The sequence below is a fragment of the Lepidothrix coronata genome, unplaced genomic scaffold (assembly GCF_001604755.1).
Source record: "Lepidothrix coronata isolate B3197 unplaced genomic scaffold, Lepidothrix_coronata-1.0 Scaffold90, whole genome shotgun sequence".
Taxonomy (NCBI): Eukaryota; Metazoa; Chordata; class Aves; order Passeriformes; family Pipridae; genus Lepidothrix; species Lepidothrix coronata.
In genome coordinates, this window is record NW_016690270.1 from 2,907,585 (window position 1) to 2,922,993 (window position 15,409).

At 50.8% G+C, this 15,409-nt stretch overlaps 1 protein-coding gene across 2 annotated transcripts in view; it reads right to left on the reverse strand.

The window, feature by feature from the left end:
• Positions 1 to 6,207, reverse strand: part of RAP1A (RAP1A, member of RAS oncogene family) — a 38,581-nt gene extending 32,374 nt beyond the window's left edge. Inside the window, exon 1 of one of the 2 annotated variants that reach the window (XM_017821417.1) lies at positions 6,182 to 6,207. The gene's annotated coding sequence lies outside the window, so the exon portion shown is untranslated. Of the gene's footprint in view, positions 1 to 4,155; positions 4,283 to 6,181 lie in introns of those variants that run through there. The other variant, XM_017821416.1, reaches the window with a different exon arrangement.
• Positions 6,208 to 15,409: the final 9,202 nt, after the last annotated feature.

The following is a 15,409-nucleotide window of genomic DNA, read 5'->3' on the forward strand; positions in this document are numbered from 1 at the left end:
CAACCTGTTACCACCGAGGACACAGAGCAAACACTCTCATATTTATCCACCACCCCGAACAAGCCACAGGTCGTGTTCCTTCCAGTTGTCACAGGCAAAGCTGAGCCACCACGTTGCCCCTACTCTACACAAGAGCAAAGGATGCTGCCCTGAGTCAGACCTGCTCAGGAACTGCAGTTTCTTGCTCTCAGCTCCTTCCCTCCATCGGCAGTGGTACCTCCACAACCGCACAGTGAGTCAGAGCAAGAGCTGAGCTGGTTGAAAATTACGTCTGTATTTTTGGGATGAGCTCAGTTCTCAGCTTGCTGAGCTCCCCGAGCTGCCTCAGCATGTACAGTGCAAGGATGAGAGCAAAGGGGACACTGGGGGGGGGTGACCATGAAACCACAGCCTGCAGCTCTGCCTTCGCTGAGCTTCCACTGCATCCCGCCCGCCCTCCCACACAGGACAACCATTCCACGCAAATCCCAGGAAACACAGGGTCATTCAGACTGAGATGGAACTCCAAAGGCCTCTGCTACAACCCCCCTGCTCCAAATGGGGCTTTGAAGTCAGACCAGTCACTCAAGACCTTGCCCAGTCCAGTTCTGTGTCTCTCTGATGACACAGATCCCTGGGCAGCCACATCTCACCACATACCATTTGAAAAAATCTCCTTTTTTTTTTAGCTCATGGAACCCTTGACCTACAGAAACCCAAGTTTCCTACTCTGCCCTCCCAGGACTGTCACCCACAGCAAACCCTCTCTGGCCTTGGAGGATGCTCTGATACCTGAGCAAAAGCAAATCAACTCCAAGCACACTCGGCTGGAGCCTCAGAGCTCACATGAAAGCCATTTAACCTTGTAGGTGCTTTCAATCCTGGTGATACTCCATAAAATACAACCAAAACATCATTTTTTTTATGTGCCATAACAAGGTTTCTCCTAAAAATCTTACATTATTGGAATAAATGCTGTGTTGAACACCAGGTCCACTTGCTAAACAGCAGCCTTAGAAAGCAAAGTATGGCCAAAAAAGCCAGCATTTAAAATCTTGTATATTTTATAAATCAAAAGCAACCATGCATTCTGGAGAGCTTGTTTACATGTAAATCAAGAAATCTTAAGGAGGAAGTTGGACATAAATACAGGTAGTGAAACAACAGAGAAGGGGCCACTTCAGAGCAAAACTGGTCATCAAACTAAATCCAGGCCACAACATCCTCAGTTATTTAGAGCACAGACTTGTCTCAAACACAAATTTAAACTACATTTGGGTTGAGCTATCAAAGAATATAAAAATATAAGTTCTTCCTGCAATAACTTTCACAGGCAGTGCAGGACTTTTAGGGAAGACAACTAAAAGCCACACTGAAATACAGAATTCCTGTCATATGCCTGGATGCTATTTTTTCAACATGTAATGTGAGGTGTATATTCAGGCTAATCAAGGTTATTTCTATTTCAACATATTTATATATAAAAAGTGCATTAGGTAATTTTTTAAAATATCCTTCTTACACAGAAGCCATTAATGAAAGTGTATCATCTTCACACTTATTTTAAGCCTTTCTCTTCTGCTGTAATAGTTCAACAGCTCTTGCTTTAACCAACACAGGTGGTTTTTTTCATTCTAATATTAGTGCTGGAGACACCAAACTGGATCACTTGGTCTCCTGCTGGGTTCTTGTTGAATAAAAATTCAACAGTGGGAAAAAGGAGTTCAATCTATGACCTGCCTTACTCACCTCAGGGTGCAGCTGCAGAGGGTGAGTAACCTACTACGAGTTCTAACTGCAGAGCCCAACCATTCTGGGACATGTTTTCCCCACAAAAACTGTGCCTCTCTCCTTGGCCTGACTAATGCCTCCTATCACCTGGGTATGGAGGACTGGAATAAATTCATCTTCATAACTTTGAGCTCTGTTTCACCATTTCCATTAACTGAAACACACGGAACTGGATTCTACCTTCCAGTGCCTGAAGGGATCCTACAGAAAGGTGGAGAGAGACTATTGACAGGGGCCTGGAGTGACAGGACAAAGGGAATGGCTTCACACTGACAGGGAGAAGGCTTACATTGGATATTAGGATGAAATCCTTCCCTGAAAGGGTGGGGAGGCCCTGGCACAGGGTGCTCAGAGAAGCTGTGGCTGCCCCATCCCTGGAAGTGTCCAAGGCCAGGTTGGAAGGAGCTTGGAGCAACCTGGGCTAGTGGTCTGGGATTCCCTAACAACATTCCACGACATCTGCAATCCCAGCAGGAGGAAGCACATTGTATTTTGAGTCTGCTGAGTAACAGCCATGAGGTGACACAGCTCTACTGTTGATCCAACCTGAGCTTTAGGAACAAAAAGCCAAGTCCTCCTTTATCCTTTCCTACTTCCTATGAAGGATATAATCCAAGGAGAAACCTGTTTGGGAGGTGAACTTTTCAGGACATTAACTTCTACCCAGGGAGCAGTCTAGGAACACAAATAAATCCTGGCTGCCACCACACTTCAGTACTGCAGCAAACAAACCAAAACACCTCACCCAAGTTTTAGCACCTGAGCAAGACAGACTGGACCAAACAGAACAGTTCAGCAAGATTAACTTTTCTTTCAGAAAACTTCAGGACATCCTTACTTATCTCTGCCATTAGGTGTCATGTTTCCAGCAGCAGAAGTTTTTGCAAAGTGCAGACACAAAATGTCTAAGTGAAATTTCGTCCCTGGGATTTATTAGCACCCTTTTAAGAAGATGCTTCCATTACTGTTCTGTTTAATTTCCCATTAACTATTGAATGGAAGAGTAAAAGCAAATCAATAACTATTTCAGAGCACAGCATAAAATGAATTCAGGCTGTATTTTAACCACCATCCTCACTACCTCTTCAAAAAACTAACCCAAAACCCACCCCAAATCAAGGCCAAAAAAAATCCAAATACAACCCCAGGTCTTGACTGAGTTTTAAAAGTTGTGTCTCTCTTGAATCTGCTGCTGCAGAATTAAATACACAAGGTCACAATCTGACTGGTGTTCAACATTAATGTGGCTCTTCAGAAAGTAAAACAAAGTGATAAAAAAGGAAGTCTCCCATCTTATCCTAAAAACCCAAAGTCTTCATCAGGATCCACAGCCAGAGCCAGCCGAGCTGATTTCTGAAGGCTTGAAAGTAACACCAGACCAAGGACAATTCTGAATTTCAAACAACTACAAGTAAAAAACATTTCAAATATAAAGACTGAAGATTAGAACTTGCATTATGTTCAAAAGAGCCACTTCCTTTTATTCCAGGAAAACAGATAACACGTTCCTGTTCTCGGAATATTAACATTCCTCTTCAGGATGATTTTTTGAAGCCTGTGAAGTTGCACAGAAGCAATCTGTTCCCTAAATGCTAAGCACAAGTTCAAAGTGCCCCTGAGTACACTGTGCACGTGCACAGCACAAGAAAAAACACTGCAATACACAGCACAAACAAAGTCTAGAGTTGTTTATGCCCAAGACGATGATTCAATACACAATTAAAACTTTTATGTTCGAGTACGTCCACACGTTACACTCCTGCTATTTAATTACTTTTCAGGTTTTTTTTTTTTTAAGAACAGCCCTCAGACTGGATGAACAGCCACGAAACGCATCACTAATAACCTATGTCTGTATATTTGCAGCTTATGGTTTCAAATATAAACTCTTTTGCTACGCTGTGTAAACACGAGTCTCCAAATAAAAGCATTAACGTGTCACCGGACTTATGCTGCGCTGGTAATTCAGCCCTTTTGGCCCACAGATCCTCTCACAACCTCCAGCAAAGCTACTTACCCTCAAAACGGCCACGCCAGAGCCAGGACACGTGATGGCAGACACTGCTCAGCTCCCTGCGAGCCCTCAGAGTGACAACTCCGCGCTCTGACACCGCTGGGCCTCCAAACGTCACCGCAGTCCCTTCACCGGCCCCCCACACCCCGCTGGGCGCCTCACACCTTCCCAGAGGCTGTAAGAAATATCTGCTTTTGAGGATAACTCGGCGTGTGTGGACGACCTGGCTGCACACAGACCCGGCGTGGCGAAGGCCGCGCACGAAAACAGGATTATTTTTAGCACTTCCTGCCGGCTCCACCTTTGGAGAACGACGCGCGCACGCCGCTCACCCTCCCGCTCCAAAACTGGGATTTCACAACTTCTGCTACCTGCCACAACACAGGGAGGGAAGGGACAATCTGCCGAGAGCTCCGAGTGACGATTTCCCAGTTTCTAACTTGGCACGGAGAGCTGCTGTTGGAATATGTTGCCGGTCTTCGCTGGCGTCAATAAATCGATGCCTCTTTTCCTGCCGCGGCGATGAACAGAACGTTAAATGTTTTTATTTATTACGCCGATTTTTATTTTTTTCCCATAGCAACAGGACGTGAACACGGCATTCCCAGCGTAATGAAGTCACTATAGCAACGTGATAATGATGTCGGAATAATCAGCCAGCATTTCATACTTGGTGAGATACATCGCTTCCACGAACTCAAAAAGTTGCTTCTATGAATACAAAAGTAAGAATGTGCCATCTGGAACTTGCCTTCAAGTTGGCTGATTTTGGATAACTTGTCGTTGAAGGCACAGAGCTCTGCTAACGCACCACTTTCGGTTTCTCCAAGCTCCATCCGTTACTTCCTGAAAGCCTCACAAATTCCCACATTAAAGCCCTGTTTTAATGCTGCTACACCAGTGGGAGTTACTGACACACCACTCCAGCAAGAAAAAAGCAACGACACGAATCCCAGCAGTGACACATTTCGCGGCAGACAGGCACTGTCAACTGAGCAGCCGCTTCCCTCAACTCAACTCTTCAAATAATCTGGTGTCTCTTTACGTGGAGCAAAACAGCTACTCAGAGAGAATCACAACAGCCACAGAAATGACAGAGTGCTGATACAATACTCCAAAGGCAGACAGGCGTTTTCAAGTCAAACAACTATTTTAAGAAATATTATCTCCCCTGTTAAGCTACCAAAAGGAAAAAAAGAAACAACCCAGAGCATTCATGATCTGCCCTTCCTGTTTGCAGCTCCTTCCAACCAGTGAGCAAAGCAAAACCCAGGCGCTGATTCCAGCTCCGTGTTGGTCAAAATCGGTGTGTCCAAACCCCAACCCTCCTGCTGAGAAAGCTTCACAGGAATCCTCGCACCAAAACCACACGTACTGCACCTCAAATATCGCAACCGAAGGCACCAATTAACGAGAAGTATCTAAAACACCAAAGTTTCCCTAAGCAGAGAACAGTTTCTCTGTAAAGCGACTGAAGGAAGTGCAAAGAAACCTTTCTGGAGCTGATGTTGGTCTGAGACAACTGGTCCTTGGGCTGGGAGGACGAGGGTGGGTTAGGATGACGAGGGTGGGTCAGGATGACGAAGGTGGGTCAGGATGACGAGGGTGGGCCAGGAGGATGAGAATGGACCCAGAGGATGAGGATGGACCAACACATCACTCCACATGGCTCACGAGGGGCTGCCCCCTTGGCTTGTCCCACCTGCCCAAAACCTCCTGCCATCCATCCAGGGTGAAGAAGCAAGGGGGCTGGTGAAGTCCTGCCATCCCCCTGTCCCTTGTCCTGCCATCCCCCTGTCCCTCGTCCTGCCATCCCCCTGTCCCTCATCCTGCCATCCCCCTGTCCCTTGTCCTGCCATCCCCCTGTCCCTCGTCCTGCCATCCCCCCGTCTCAGCCCACCCTGGGTACCCTCCATCCTCTCTCCCCCTTTACCTCCGGTGGTCCCGGGGGCCGGCACCGCACAGTCCCCCCGGACACGCCGGGGTGCAGCGAGCCCGGGACGCCCCGCACACGCCTGACTGCCCCGAACACCGCGGGAACCCCGGTCATTTTTCCCGAGGCTCGCCCAGGGCCAGCCACCCCCGCCCGGCTGCACAAGATGGATGTCCAGCCGCGGATGGGACGGGACGGGGCAGGACGGGGCCGGAGGCTGGAGCCGGAGCCGGGTCGGGGCCGGAGCGAAGCCGCCTCCCCCTCGCTGCCCGCCCGGGCTCCGGCAGCGCCCGCCGCGTCCCCGCCGCCCCCGCCCGGACCCCGCCGGACCCCGCGCCGGCCCCTGCCCCGCTCCGCCCGCCCCGCCGCGGCCTCGCCAGGCCCAAAGCGGGGACACCCCGCGGCCGGACCCGCCGCTCGCCCCGCTCCCGCCGCTCCCCCCGCTGCCCCCGGCCCCCGCTCACCGCCGCCTCCCCCGGGGCCGCCTCCTCCCGCCGCCGCCGCCGCCGCTCCGGCGCTCCGGGGCTCCCGGGGCTCGGCGCTCCGGGCTCGGTCGCTTCTCTGCGCGGCGGCGGCGCCGCGTCCGCTCCGCCCTCCGCGGCCGCGGCCCCGGGGAGGAGCCAGCGGGGCGGGCGGGGGTGGCGGGGCCGGAGCGGCCCCGGCGGCCGGGCAGGGACGGGGAGCCCCGGGAGAAGTTCCGGGGAAGGGCCCGGGGCAGGTGCGGGGCAGCCGCGTCCTCCCCTCCCCTCGTGTTGCGGCTTCTGCGGCGGCAGGAGCGGGGTTGTGCCCCCGTGCCCGGCACCGCCGGGGCTCTGTCCGGCTCTGGGCCCCTCGCGACAAGGACACGGAGGGGCTGGAGCGTGTCCAGGGAAGGGGACGGAGCTGGGAAAGGGGCTGGAGCAGCAGGAGCGGCTGAGGGAGCTGGGGGGGCTCAGCCTGGAGAAAAGGAGGCTCAGCGGGGACCTTCTGGCTCTCTGCGACTCCTTGAAATTGGGCTGCGGGGGTTCCGCCTCTGCTCCCCGGGAACAACAGACAGGACGAGAGGACACAGGCTTAAGCTGCACCAGGGTTGGTTTAGGTTGGACGTCGGGAAGAATTTCTTCGCGGAGAGGGTGATTAGACATTGGAAGGGGCTGCCCGGGGAGGTGGGGGAGTCCCCATCCCTGGAGGTGTCCAAGGAAGGATGGGACGTTGCACTCAGTGCTCTGGGCTGGGGGACAAGGTGGGGATGGGGCACAGGGTGGACTCGATAATCTCAGAGGTTTTTTTCTCAGTGATTCTATGACACCTCCCGGTGTCCCCATCCTCCCTCAGGTGAAGGTGACCCCCGAGGGGAGCCCTGGCAGCTCCTGGCCGTGGCCTCTCCTTGCCCTTCACCACCCAACCGAGGGACAGATGGAGACAGCCAAGAGTGGCACCAGGTGACGGCAAACAGAGCAGGGACCGAGCGGATCCCTGGGCTGAGAGTGTTCCCATATGGAGGGGATGATGCTGCACAGGGCACAGAGGGGACAAGACAAGAGCAGCAGCAGCTTTGAGGTCACCAAGCACTAACACATCACTGCTGCAGGGCTCAGGACCAGCATCACATCACCTTCACCCCTTAAAAAGCGTTTCTTGAAACACACTTTAATAGTGCGATTTTTTTTTAATTTATTTAAAAAAAGCACTATAAAGAATAAAGAACTGTAATGTTGACGTGAAATACTTCTGTAACCAAGAAGAAACAGGCAAAATGCAGGAGGAGGAAATAGCACATGTATGTCCCGGTGGTGGGTTTGTGTGGCTGAGGGTTTGGGAGTGACAGCAGCCACACAGAGAGGAGCAGGTCAGAAGTTCAGCGCAGTCACTGCACGAGGTCTCGTGATCTGTTAGATGGTTTCCTCAGCCCCATCTTCAACCATAATTCAGCTGTAAAATACACACTCAAGAAAAGCTAATGTCAACAGCTAATAAATTTCAGGGCTTTTTTTGTTTCTGGTGAAAAGTGTATAACTACCCCAGGAAGAGCTGTAGTTGTGTCCATGACTTTAACGCCCAGCTCTCCATGAACGTTACCTGGAATGCAGAGGGATAGCTCGTGTTTCCAAGCAGTGTCACCTCCTTACATAACCAGGGACAGGATGAGGACTGCAGCCACCATCCCTGGGGACTCTCCTGCAGAGCACTGTGCCCGAGGCAGCAGCGATGCCCCCGCTGCCCTCCCCACACTCCTCCATCCTCACTTGCAAGACTTCAGGGACACGAGCAGATTCGTTGAAGTCTGAGGCAAAAGCAACAATATTTTAGCCCTCACACCGCCCTCCATCCGCAACAAAATGCTAAATAGTACTTGTGTGGCTCTGCAGATGGGAAAACTAAGACAAAGATTGAATGATTTACCAAAATCCCCAGCAAGTGAGCGGCCAGGAGACACACAGAGCTGAGAGTCCCCACTCATCCACTCTAACTGAGAGGAAACTGCTCTGGTTCTCCCTCTCACAGCTTTGTGTGTGCAGCAGGAATAAATAGCCGAGAATTTTGCTTCCAGGTACGACTCGTGGCTGCTGATACCGATCTGTAAATCCCTGTTTTTATGGCTTAAGTCCTAGCAAGGTGTCTCCTTCCCCGGGGACCACCGTGCTGGGAGCGAGCAGGTGAATCACTGTTTAATTTGTGTTGCTGGAGGCAGGGCAGTGTCAGCAGAGGGATTTCCACATTTTCTGTCTCTGCAGGACTTGGCAGCCTCGGCAGAGGCTCAGTTGCTCCCCTCACAGAGGGACAGTCGGTGTGGCAAAATCATCTGCCTTGAAGGACACTCAACACTGGTGGTGGAGCAACTTGTTTCCTCCCAGTACAAACCTTATCGTGAAATCTGTGAACTTAGGAAGTTACAAGCTCGATGTTTAAAAACATGAGGTTGTTTCTGGAAAACATGCCGAGACAAAATATTTGCAATAGCTTGTGTTTTGAAAGCTGGGAGTCAGTGAAAACATCATTTCTACTGACAGAAACTGCACAAGGACACTCAATTCCTTTGAGGGGCTCGGAGTACATGGAAATATTTGAGCGTTCTGCAAGGCTTTACTTTAAATTTCCTTTGAAATTAAACGTTTAATAAACTTTGCCCCAAATATCAACGCATTTGCAGTTTTTTCCCACTCGGCACTGTCTGAAGAGTTTTATTGTATCCAATGAACCACACGCTTATCTATTGCAAGGCTTGTGGACTGTCTTCTAAGTTTCAAAACAATGAGGGTCCAGGCACGCTCAGGGCCTGACTCAGCAAGACAGAGCTCCCACTTGATGTCTGTTGTGGGAAGGTTGACTTTTTTCCCCATTTTCTGCAGGTTTGAGTGGAAGCTGATAACATTTATTGCTGAGTCAGACTTTGCAAGTAGATGAAATTAGAGCTGGATGAGTCTGAACCTGGTTATGAAACGATTAGAAGGGAAGGAGAAAGAGGTCCAAGTTCAGCTGCAATCAGAGGCACTTTTCCTAACGAGTCCAACAGGGAATAAAAGTGGATCTTCATTTGTCCCAGCCCCAAATTCTGCCCTCCTTCAGCAGGACAATGCAGCCCCACAGATGGAGCCTCTTTCACTCCTGAGCTGCTGCACTTTATCTCTTGTACAACAGTTTCTCTCTTGTACAACAGTTGATTGCTTGTCAGCAAATCCTGGCTGTCAACAGGGTGTTAAATCCTGTGTCCACACCCTGTCTCTCCCTCGGTGCATTTCCCAATTTATAACAAATTTCTGGGACATCCAGAGTGTTACTGACATCACCTTACACCTGCTTGGGGAGTGCAAAACCTTCTGACATCCCCAGAGCGTGGATTTCTGCTCCACACCATCTCAACAGCAACACAAGGTCATAAAGCAAAGAGAATTGATTCTCTACATCCTGTCACACACAGGATACAACCTGTAATGTCCTGGACACAGCCCAAGAAATCCAGTGACCCTTCACACTGCAGTGTTATAAAAAAAATATTGTACTTTATCACAACCCTTCTGTTATTATAAAACATGAGTTTCCACAATAATGTCTTTTCTAAGCTTTCCAATTCAAATCCATTGATATTAAATTATACCAGCATTTCACTCCCCTTTTCCTGGTGTGTTGCAACAGTGAAAGACTGAAGGAAAAACGTTGTTATTTATCCCCAAAACCTGCAGCAGGATTGCAGTTTTTCACCTGATTTTGCAGCCAAGTTGCAGGGTTTGCACTGAGACTTCTGCAGACAAATTAAAATGAAGCATAATCCCTCAGGACTACTTTGATTCCAAAATAATAATTGCCCAATTGGATAAATTATCACAAGTTCAGCTGATGTAAATATCTAGCTAAGGCCCATTTGCTGATTTAATGAAATTCAGAAACAATTTGTGATTGCATAATGACCTTGGATTCCTGGCTGATAGAATCAGAGGGCTGGAGAGTAAATGAAAGTGTATTTGACACCATGCAGGCTAATAACACATTATTTTATTGCTCTAGCTGTTAGAATAAAGGTAGTGACTGCATGATGGTCCTGTTCTGAGTGTCTGCACAAAAAAAAAAAAAGGAACTGGTCCTCTCTAAACTTAAAATAATAGTTTTTTAAACTATAATCCTGGAAGAATCAGGGGGGAAAAAAACGCTCATTATAAAGACCTCAGCACAATCTTTTGAAGTGCAAACATAATATTTTCTTTACAGGTGAGATTGCAGCGCCTCATTAGGAGTAATGACTTAATGGTGTCATTAACAGTGAGCACCCACATCGCTGCCAGCACCTCCCTGGGCTGGGGCCGTGGGTGCAGGGGCGCCGAGCACACACCTCACGTCCCACCTCCAGCCCCGATCCCACATTCCAGAGGGTGCCGCGTCCTTGCCGGGGATGTGACCGTGATGGATCGTTCACCACACGCCCGCATCCCGGTTCTGGGGAGGCAGGGGAGCTCCAGAGCCTGTTCCCGGAGCAGACAGGACCAGATCTCCCCTGCTGAAAGCCCCATCCCTCCCCAGACTGCAGCACGCCCGGGGTTTTTCCATCCCCGCTGTCTCCTGGGTGAAGCTACCGGGTAATTAGGCAGATGAGGTGGGAGGGGTGGAATCTGGGGAGGGGTGGCTGGTCCCAAGGCAGTTCTCCACAAAAAGGTCCAACAGGTTTCCAAAGGGAAAGGCTGGACTGGCTTTTCCATGAGCTCCAGCCCTGGGGCCATTCTCCTCTCCCAGCTCAGCCAGGATGGTTAAAGTTGCCTGAAAACATAGGAAAGGCTGAATCCCAGCTGGGAGCTGCAAACATGGAGGTGCTTTCCAGGTTGAGCCCCAAAGATGTCCCATTTGGGAGCACAGGGACAGCAGAAAGGGTGAGCAGGCAGGAACAGGGCTCCCTGTATCAAAACCACCAGCAAGCCTGGGCTCTCCTCCTTTGTGACTGTCACTCTGGAAGGGACATAGGATGGAGGCTTCTTATGCAGCTTCCCAAACACTTCCTACCCTGCAAGGAGGCCAGAAAAGCCTGGAGTCAGTCTGGTGCCTGCAATCCTGCAGAGTCAGGAGAAAGGCAGGCCCTGATCGGGGTTTCTGGTTCAAGGATTTTATAAATATCATAGGAGGCTGTGAAACTCTCTGGGGAAGGAAGTGCAAATCCCACTTCCCGCTGCTCAGCTCTGGCAGGGAACTGCTTATTATCATACACAGGGATTCCCATTTTTCAGTCTAACAACAACATAATGGGCTGCCTTTAATATTTGCTTTCTGCAAGCAAGAATTAGCTTGTCCAAAGCTGTAGCAGCCTGGCATTTACTACCAGAGGGGCCTGTTGGCAAGGAAATGACCCTTGGAGAGCTAAACCAGGAGCAGAGACAGGAGCCTGTGCATCTCTCCTGGCTTTAATCACAGGTGTTGGTGCTGGAACTATGCTTGAATTAGCCTTCCCAGAAATCTGGTATCCGTGCATCTCCAGGGTGTTTTATCCCTCCTCCCAGCCCACTTGTGAACATGGAGAAGGGAAACACCAGAGCAGAACTACCCCATGGCCAAGCAGAAAGTCACCTCCCTCTTGCTTGTGCCAGCCAGCCAAAGGGACAACAACAACAAAAGATTTTACTCATCCATGGAAAGAAAAGTGAGTTACCCCAGGCAAGGGCCCTACAAGGCCATGCAGAACAAGCCAGGATTCACTCACAGCACCGTAACTGATGGGAATGGAGCATATTGGGACAGGGTTTTGTAGGATACTCGACAAATCCTTAACACAGCCCAGCCCAGGGCCACAATTTGCAGAGTGACTTGATCAAAGCTGCTGGATTTGCAGGAGACAAAGAGACATGAGAGGGGACTGGAGCTCCCTGATCGAGGCACAGTCTCCAGCAGGAAAAACTGGGACAACGGAGCTCAACATGAGCAATAACAAGTGTTATTCTTTCAGCTGACAAACTGTGCTCTCTCTGCTCGAAGGCAGCTGCAACCACATATTTTCTGCTCTTACCCAACTCCTTCCTGTGCAGCTCTTGGGAGCCAGGCACTCGCCCACCCCGTGGCTGGGTGGTGCCTCAGTGTGTCACCCTGGTACCAAAACCTTGTCCTGCCAGCTGGGCTCGCCCCTTTCTAGGGCAAGATGCAGCTTCCATTTTTCTACTTTTATTTTGTAAAATTCAGGTGATATACTATAGGGAGGCATGGGGAGGGGGGAAGGAAGAAGGACAGACATAAAATAAAAACTAATTTGAATGTTTTAGCAGCTAGAGGAAGTCAGGGACATCCCTTTGACTCTGTAGGCTTGCTGGTAGCCACACAATGAGACAAACATTGCCTTGAAATTAAATGTCATATGTATTGAAATGAGAGAATGTCTAATTCAATAAGTACTTGCTCCCCTCTTTCCTTTCATGGGGTTTAAACACTTGTTTTCTTTAAACATGGTCACACAATGACTGTGTTGTAGCCACGGGGTAATTATTGATTAGCAGGTAAAAGCAGCAATCCAGGTATTTGTCTGCCAGGGGCTGGAAGCCCTTTAAGATCCATGGAATTCCTTCATTACCTGTTCCTGACCTCTCCCAGGGGCTAGCTGGTCCCATCCAAGGTCAGACCTAGTGACTGCCAGTATCCAGGGATTGGACATGGCAGGAACCACAACTCTCCAGACACTCCTTCTGCCCTCAGCCAAGCCCCAGGCCAGCAGCACACCCAGGCCTAGGGCTGCAGGACAGGCTTTATAAAGGCATCAGTGAGGTAATAATAAACTCACCTGGACCTGGATAAGAGATGTGTGTCTCTAATTAGTGCTGCTGTGTTGTCCTAAGTGGACTTAATCATCCCATGGCCTTGGAGACCCTCCAGCAGCTCCAGCATCTCTCACTCCTCCTGCTGTCAGGTGTTAGCGGGAGCTTGTCTTAAACCAGCTGTTTCAGGAGAGGCTATTCCTCAGCTCTTTTATTACTTGCTCCACTATAATTACAATTACAATAACACTTAGACTTTTGAAAGCACTCTTTGTTTTCTGATTGCTTCCTGAACACCGGTGAATAATCCCAGCTTTACCCTGCTTCCTGGGGAGGAGCAGGAGCTTTCCTGCAGAAAGGCTGGTACTGCGTGGTAGCAGCAAAGCAAATGGTGAATGGGAGGGAACACAAGGCACTGGTGTCTCCTCAGAGCCTGAGATGTTCTCCCAGCCCAGTCATCCCGGGTCCTTTTGGGCAGAGGCAGCGTGTCACAGTCCCCATCCAAGCGGCAACGCCGTGAATTCATCCCTGGAGTCAGCTGTTGCCTCCTCAGCGGATCGTGAGTCATTTCCACTCCAGTTATGACTCAGTTGACTGGAAACTTTGCCTGAGTAAGGGCTGAATGTCTTGCTCATGTTTCTCCTGAGGTTTCTCCCCCTGGAGCCCCTGGGGCAGGGGGTCAGTGCTGCCCCTGCCACCGAGGGCCGGGCAGGTGACCCAGCAGTGCTCAGAGACCCTCAGCAGCACACACTGATCTGCCTTTCTGAGCCAAAGATCACGGGAAGGGGTAAACTCATGGTGCCTGCAGCTCACGAGCAGCATCCCCAGCGGAAAATCCCAATTACATCCTCAAAACATTTGGGGGTGCTTTGCTTTTCAACACCTTCCCTCTGCTGCCCTTTGGAAGGAAAGCGTTCGCATAAATAACAGCAGATGCGCTTGCAAATAGCCCAGTCTCCCAGCCCGTGTTTAGCAATAGAAATGAGCGAGGAGGAAACAGTCGCATCTGAAGTGAGAAAGCCGGCAGATGGTTTGCAGGAGCCGCTGCCGGTGCCGGCGCTCGCTGCCCGCGCAGACTGAGGCACCCGGGGCAGCCCCAGCTCCCTCCCGGGGCTCAGCACCAGCAGGAACATCCTCGAAGTGCTGCTTGGTTTATTTACCCGCTTTTTTCAGGCGTTAGAGAATGTCCCTGCTTGAGGTGCTGGCTCCATCCACCTTCATCCAGCCCCATCCAGCCCCTTCTCTGGCGCTGCCTCCCCCCGGGCCAGCCCCGGGGACCCCTTTGTCGCACTGCCTGGTGAGTGCTGTTCTCCATCCTGAGCCCTCTGAGCAAAGCACAGCCAGGCCAGGGAGCTGCAGCCTCCCCCTGTCCCCTCAGAGGACTAATAACTGAGCCCCGAAGGTGGGAAATGGGTTATTGCCTACAAGCAGCTTGGTAACAATTTCCATATTGCAAGGAGTGACTCTGAACTCCCACAGCAGGACTGCTTCAGTGTCTGTCTCTGAGAAGGAAGCTTTACCCTGGGACAGGCTACAGCTGGCACTGCTCTGTGACCAACTGCACTGAGCAGCAGCTCCTCTCCTTCCTTCCGTCCAAAACCCTCAAGATCTTTTCCTTCAGCTCACGGACCTTCAAAACCCGTGCAGCCATTTGTTCTCACACACGGCGCTTTCATTTCCTTCTCCACCGGTCACCAAACCCTCCAGCTTTCCAAAGGCGTGTCCTCTTGGAAGTGACAAACTCCTGTACGTGAGTGATGAGGGTGTGGGTGTAGCCCTGACAGTGGGGAAGATTGAGATGTCATGGGCTAAAGTTGTATCAGCATTTAGCCAGGTATTGGGGAAAAAACTGAGCCACTGACCCCCCAGCACACAGGCCAGCAATGACATCAGCAGTGTGGGGGCAAACAGCAGGGGTTTGGGGCACCTGTTCTCCTGGCTTCCCACTAAAAATAGGTGGGTGGATGTTGGATTGAGCCCAGCTCCAGCCATCAGGCAGCAAGGAGCAAGTCCCCAGCATTGTACGTGCTGGGTGGGGAGGGCTGGGACGAAGCTGTGCTCCCAGGGCTGTTTTCTCAAGGAACAAACACGCCAGGGATGAGGGTATTTATCTGCCACATCTCACTTTTACTCAAAACAGCCAAAAAGTCTGCCAAGAACCTCCTGCCCCGTGTGATAAGCCAGGATGGGTGCTGAGCTCGTGGGGTGACGGGGGCAGCTCCTAAGGTTACCTTAATAACAGAAAACTGCACTTGCATTTCCAGAGTTGCAGAAACCGCAGAGATATCAGGGCATTTAATCACTTGTTCGACTGCCTGTGCCGTGTGTTGTGGTGAGGTGCTGCATTCCAGGCTGACGGGTCCTGTCACCACCGGCTGCTGCTGCCGGGGCACGTCCCCGGGAGGGACCGGGGAGGGACCGGGGCTCGACAGCCCTGAGAGCACCTCCTGTGCTCATCCTCTCCTCTCCATCCCGGGATTCTGACTCTCAAAAATG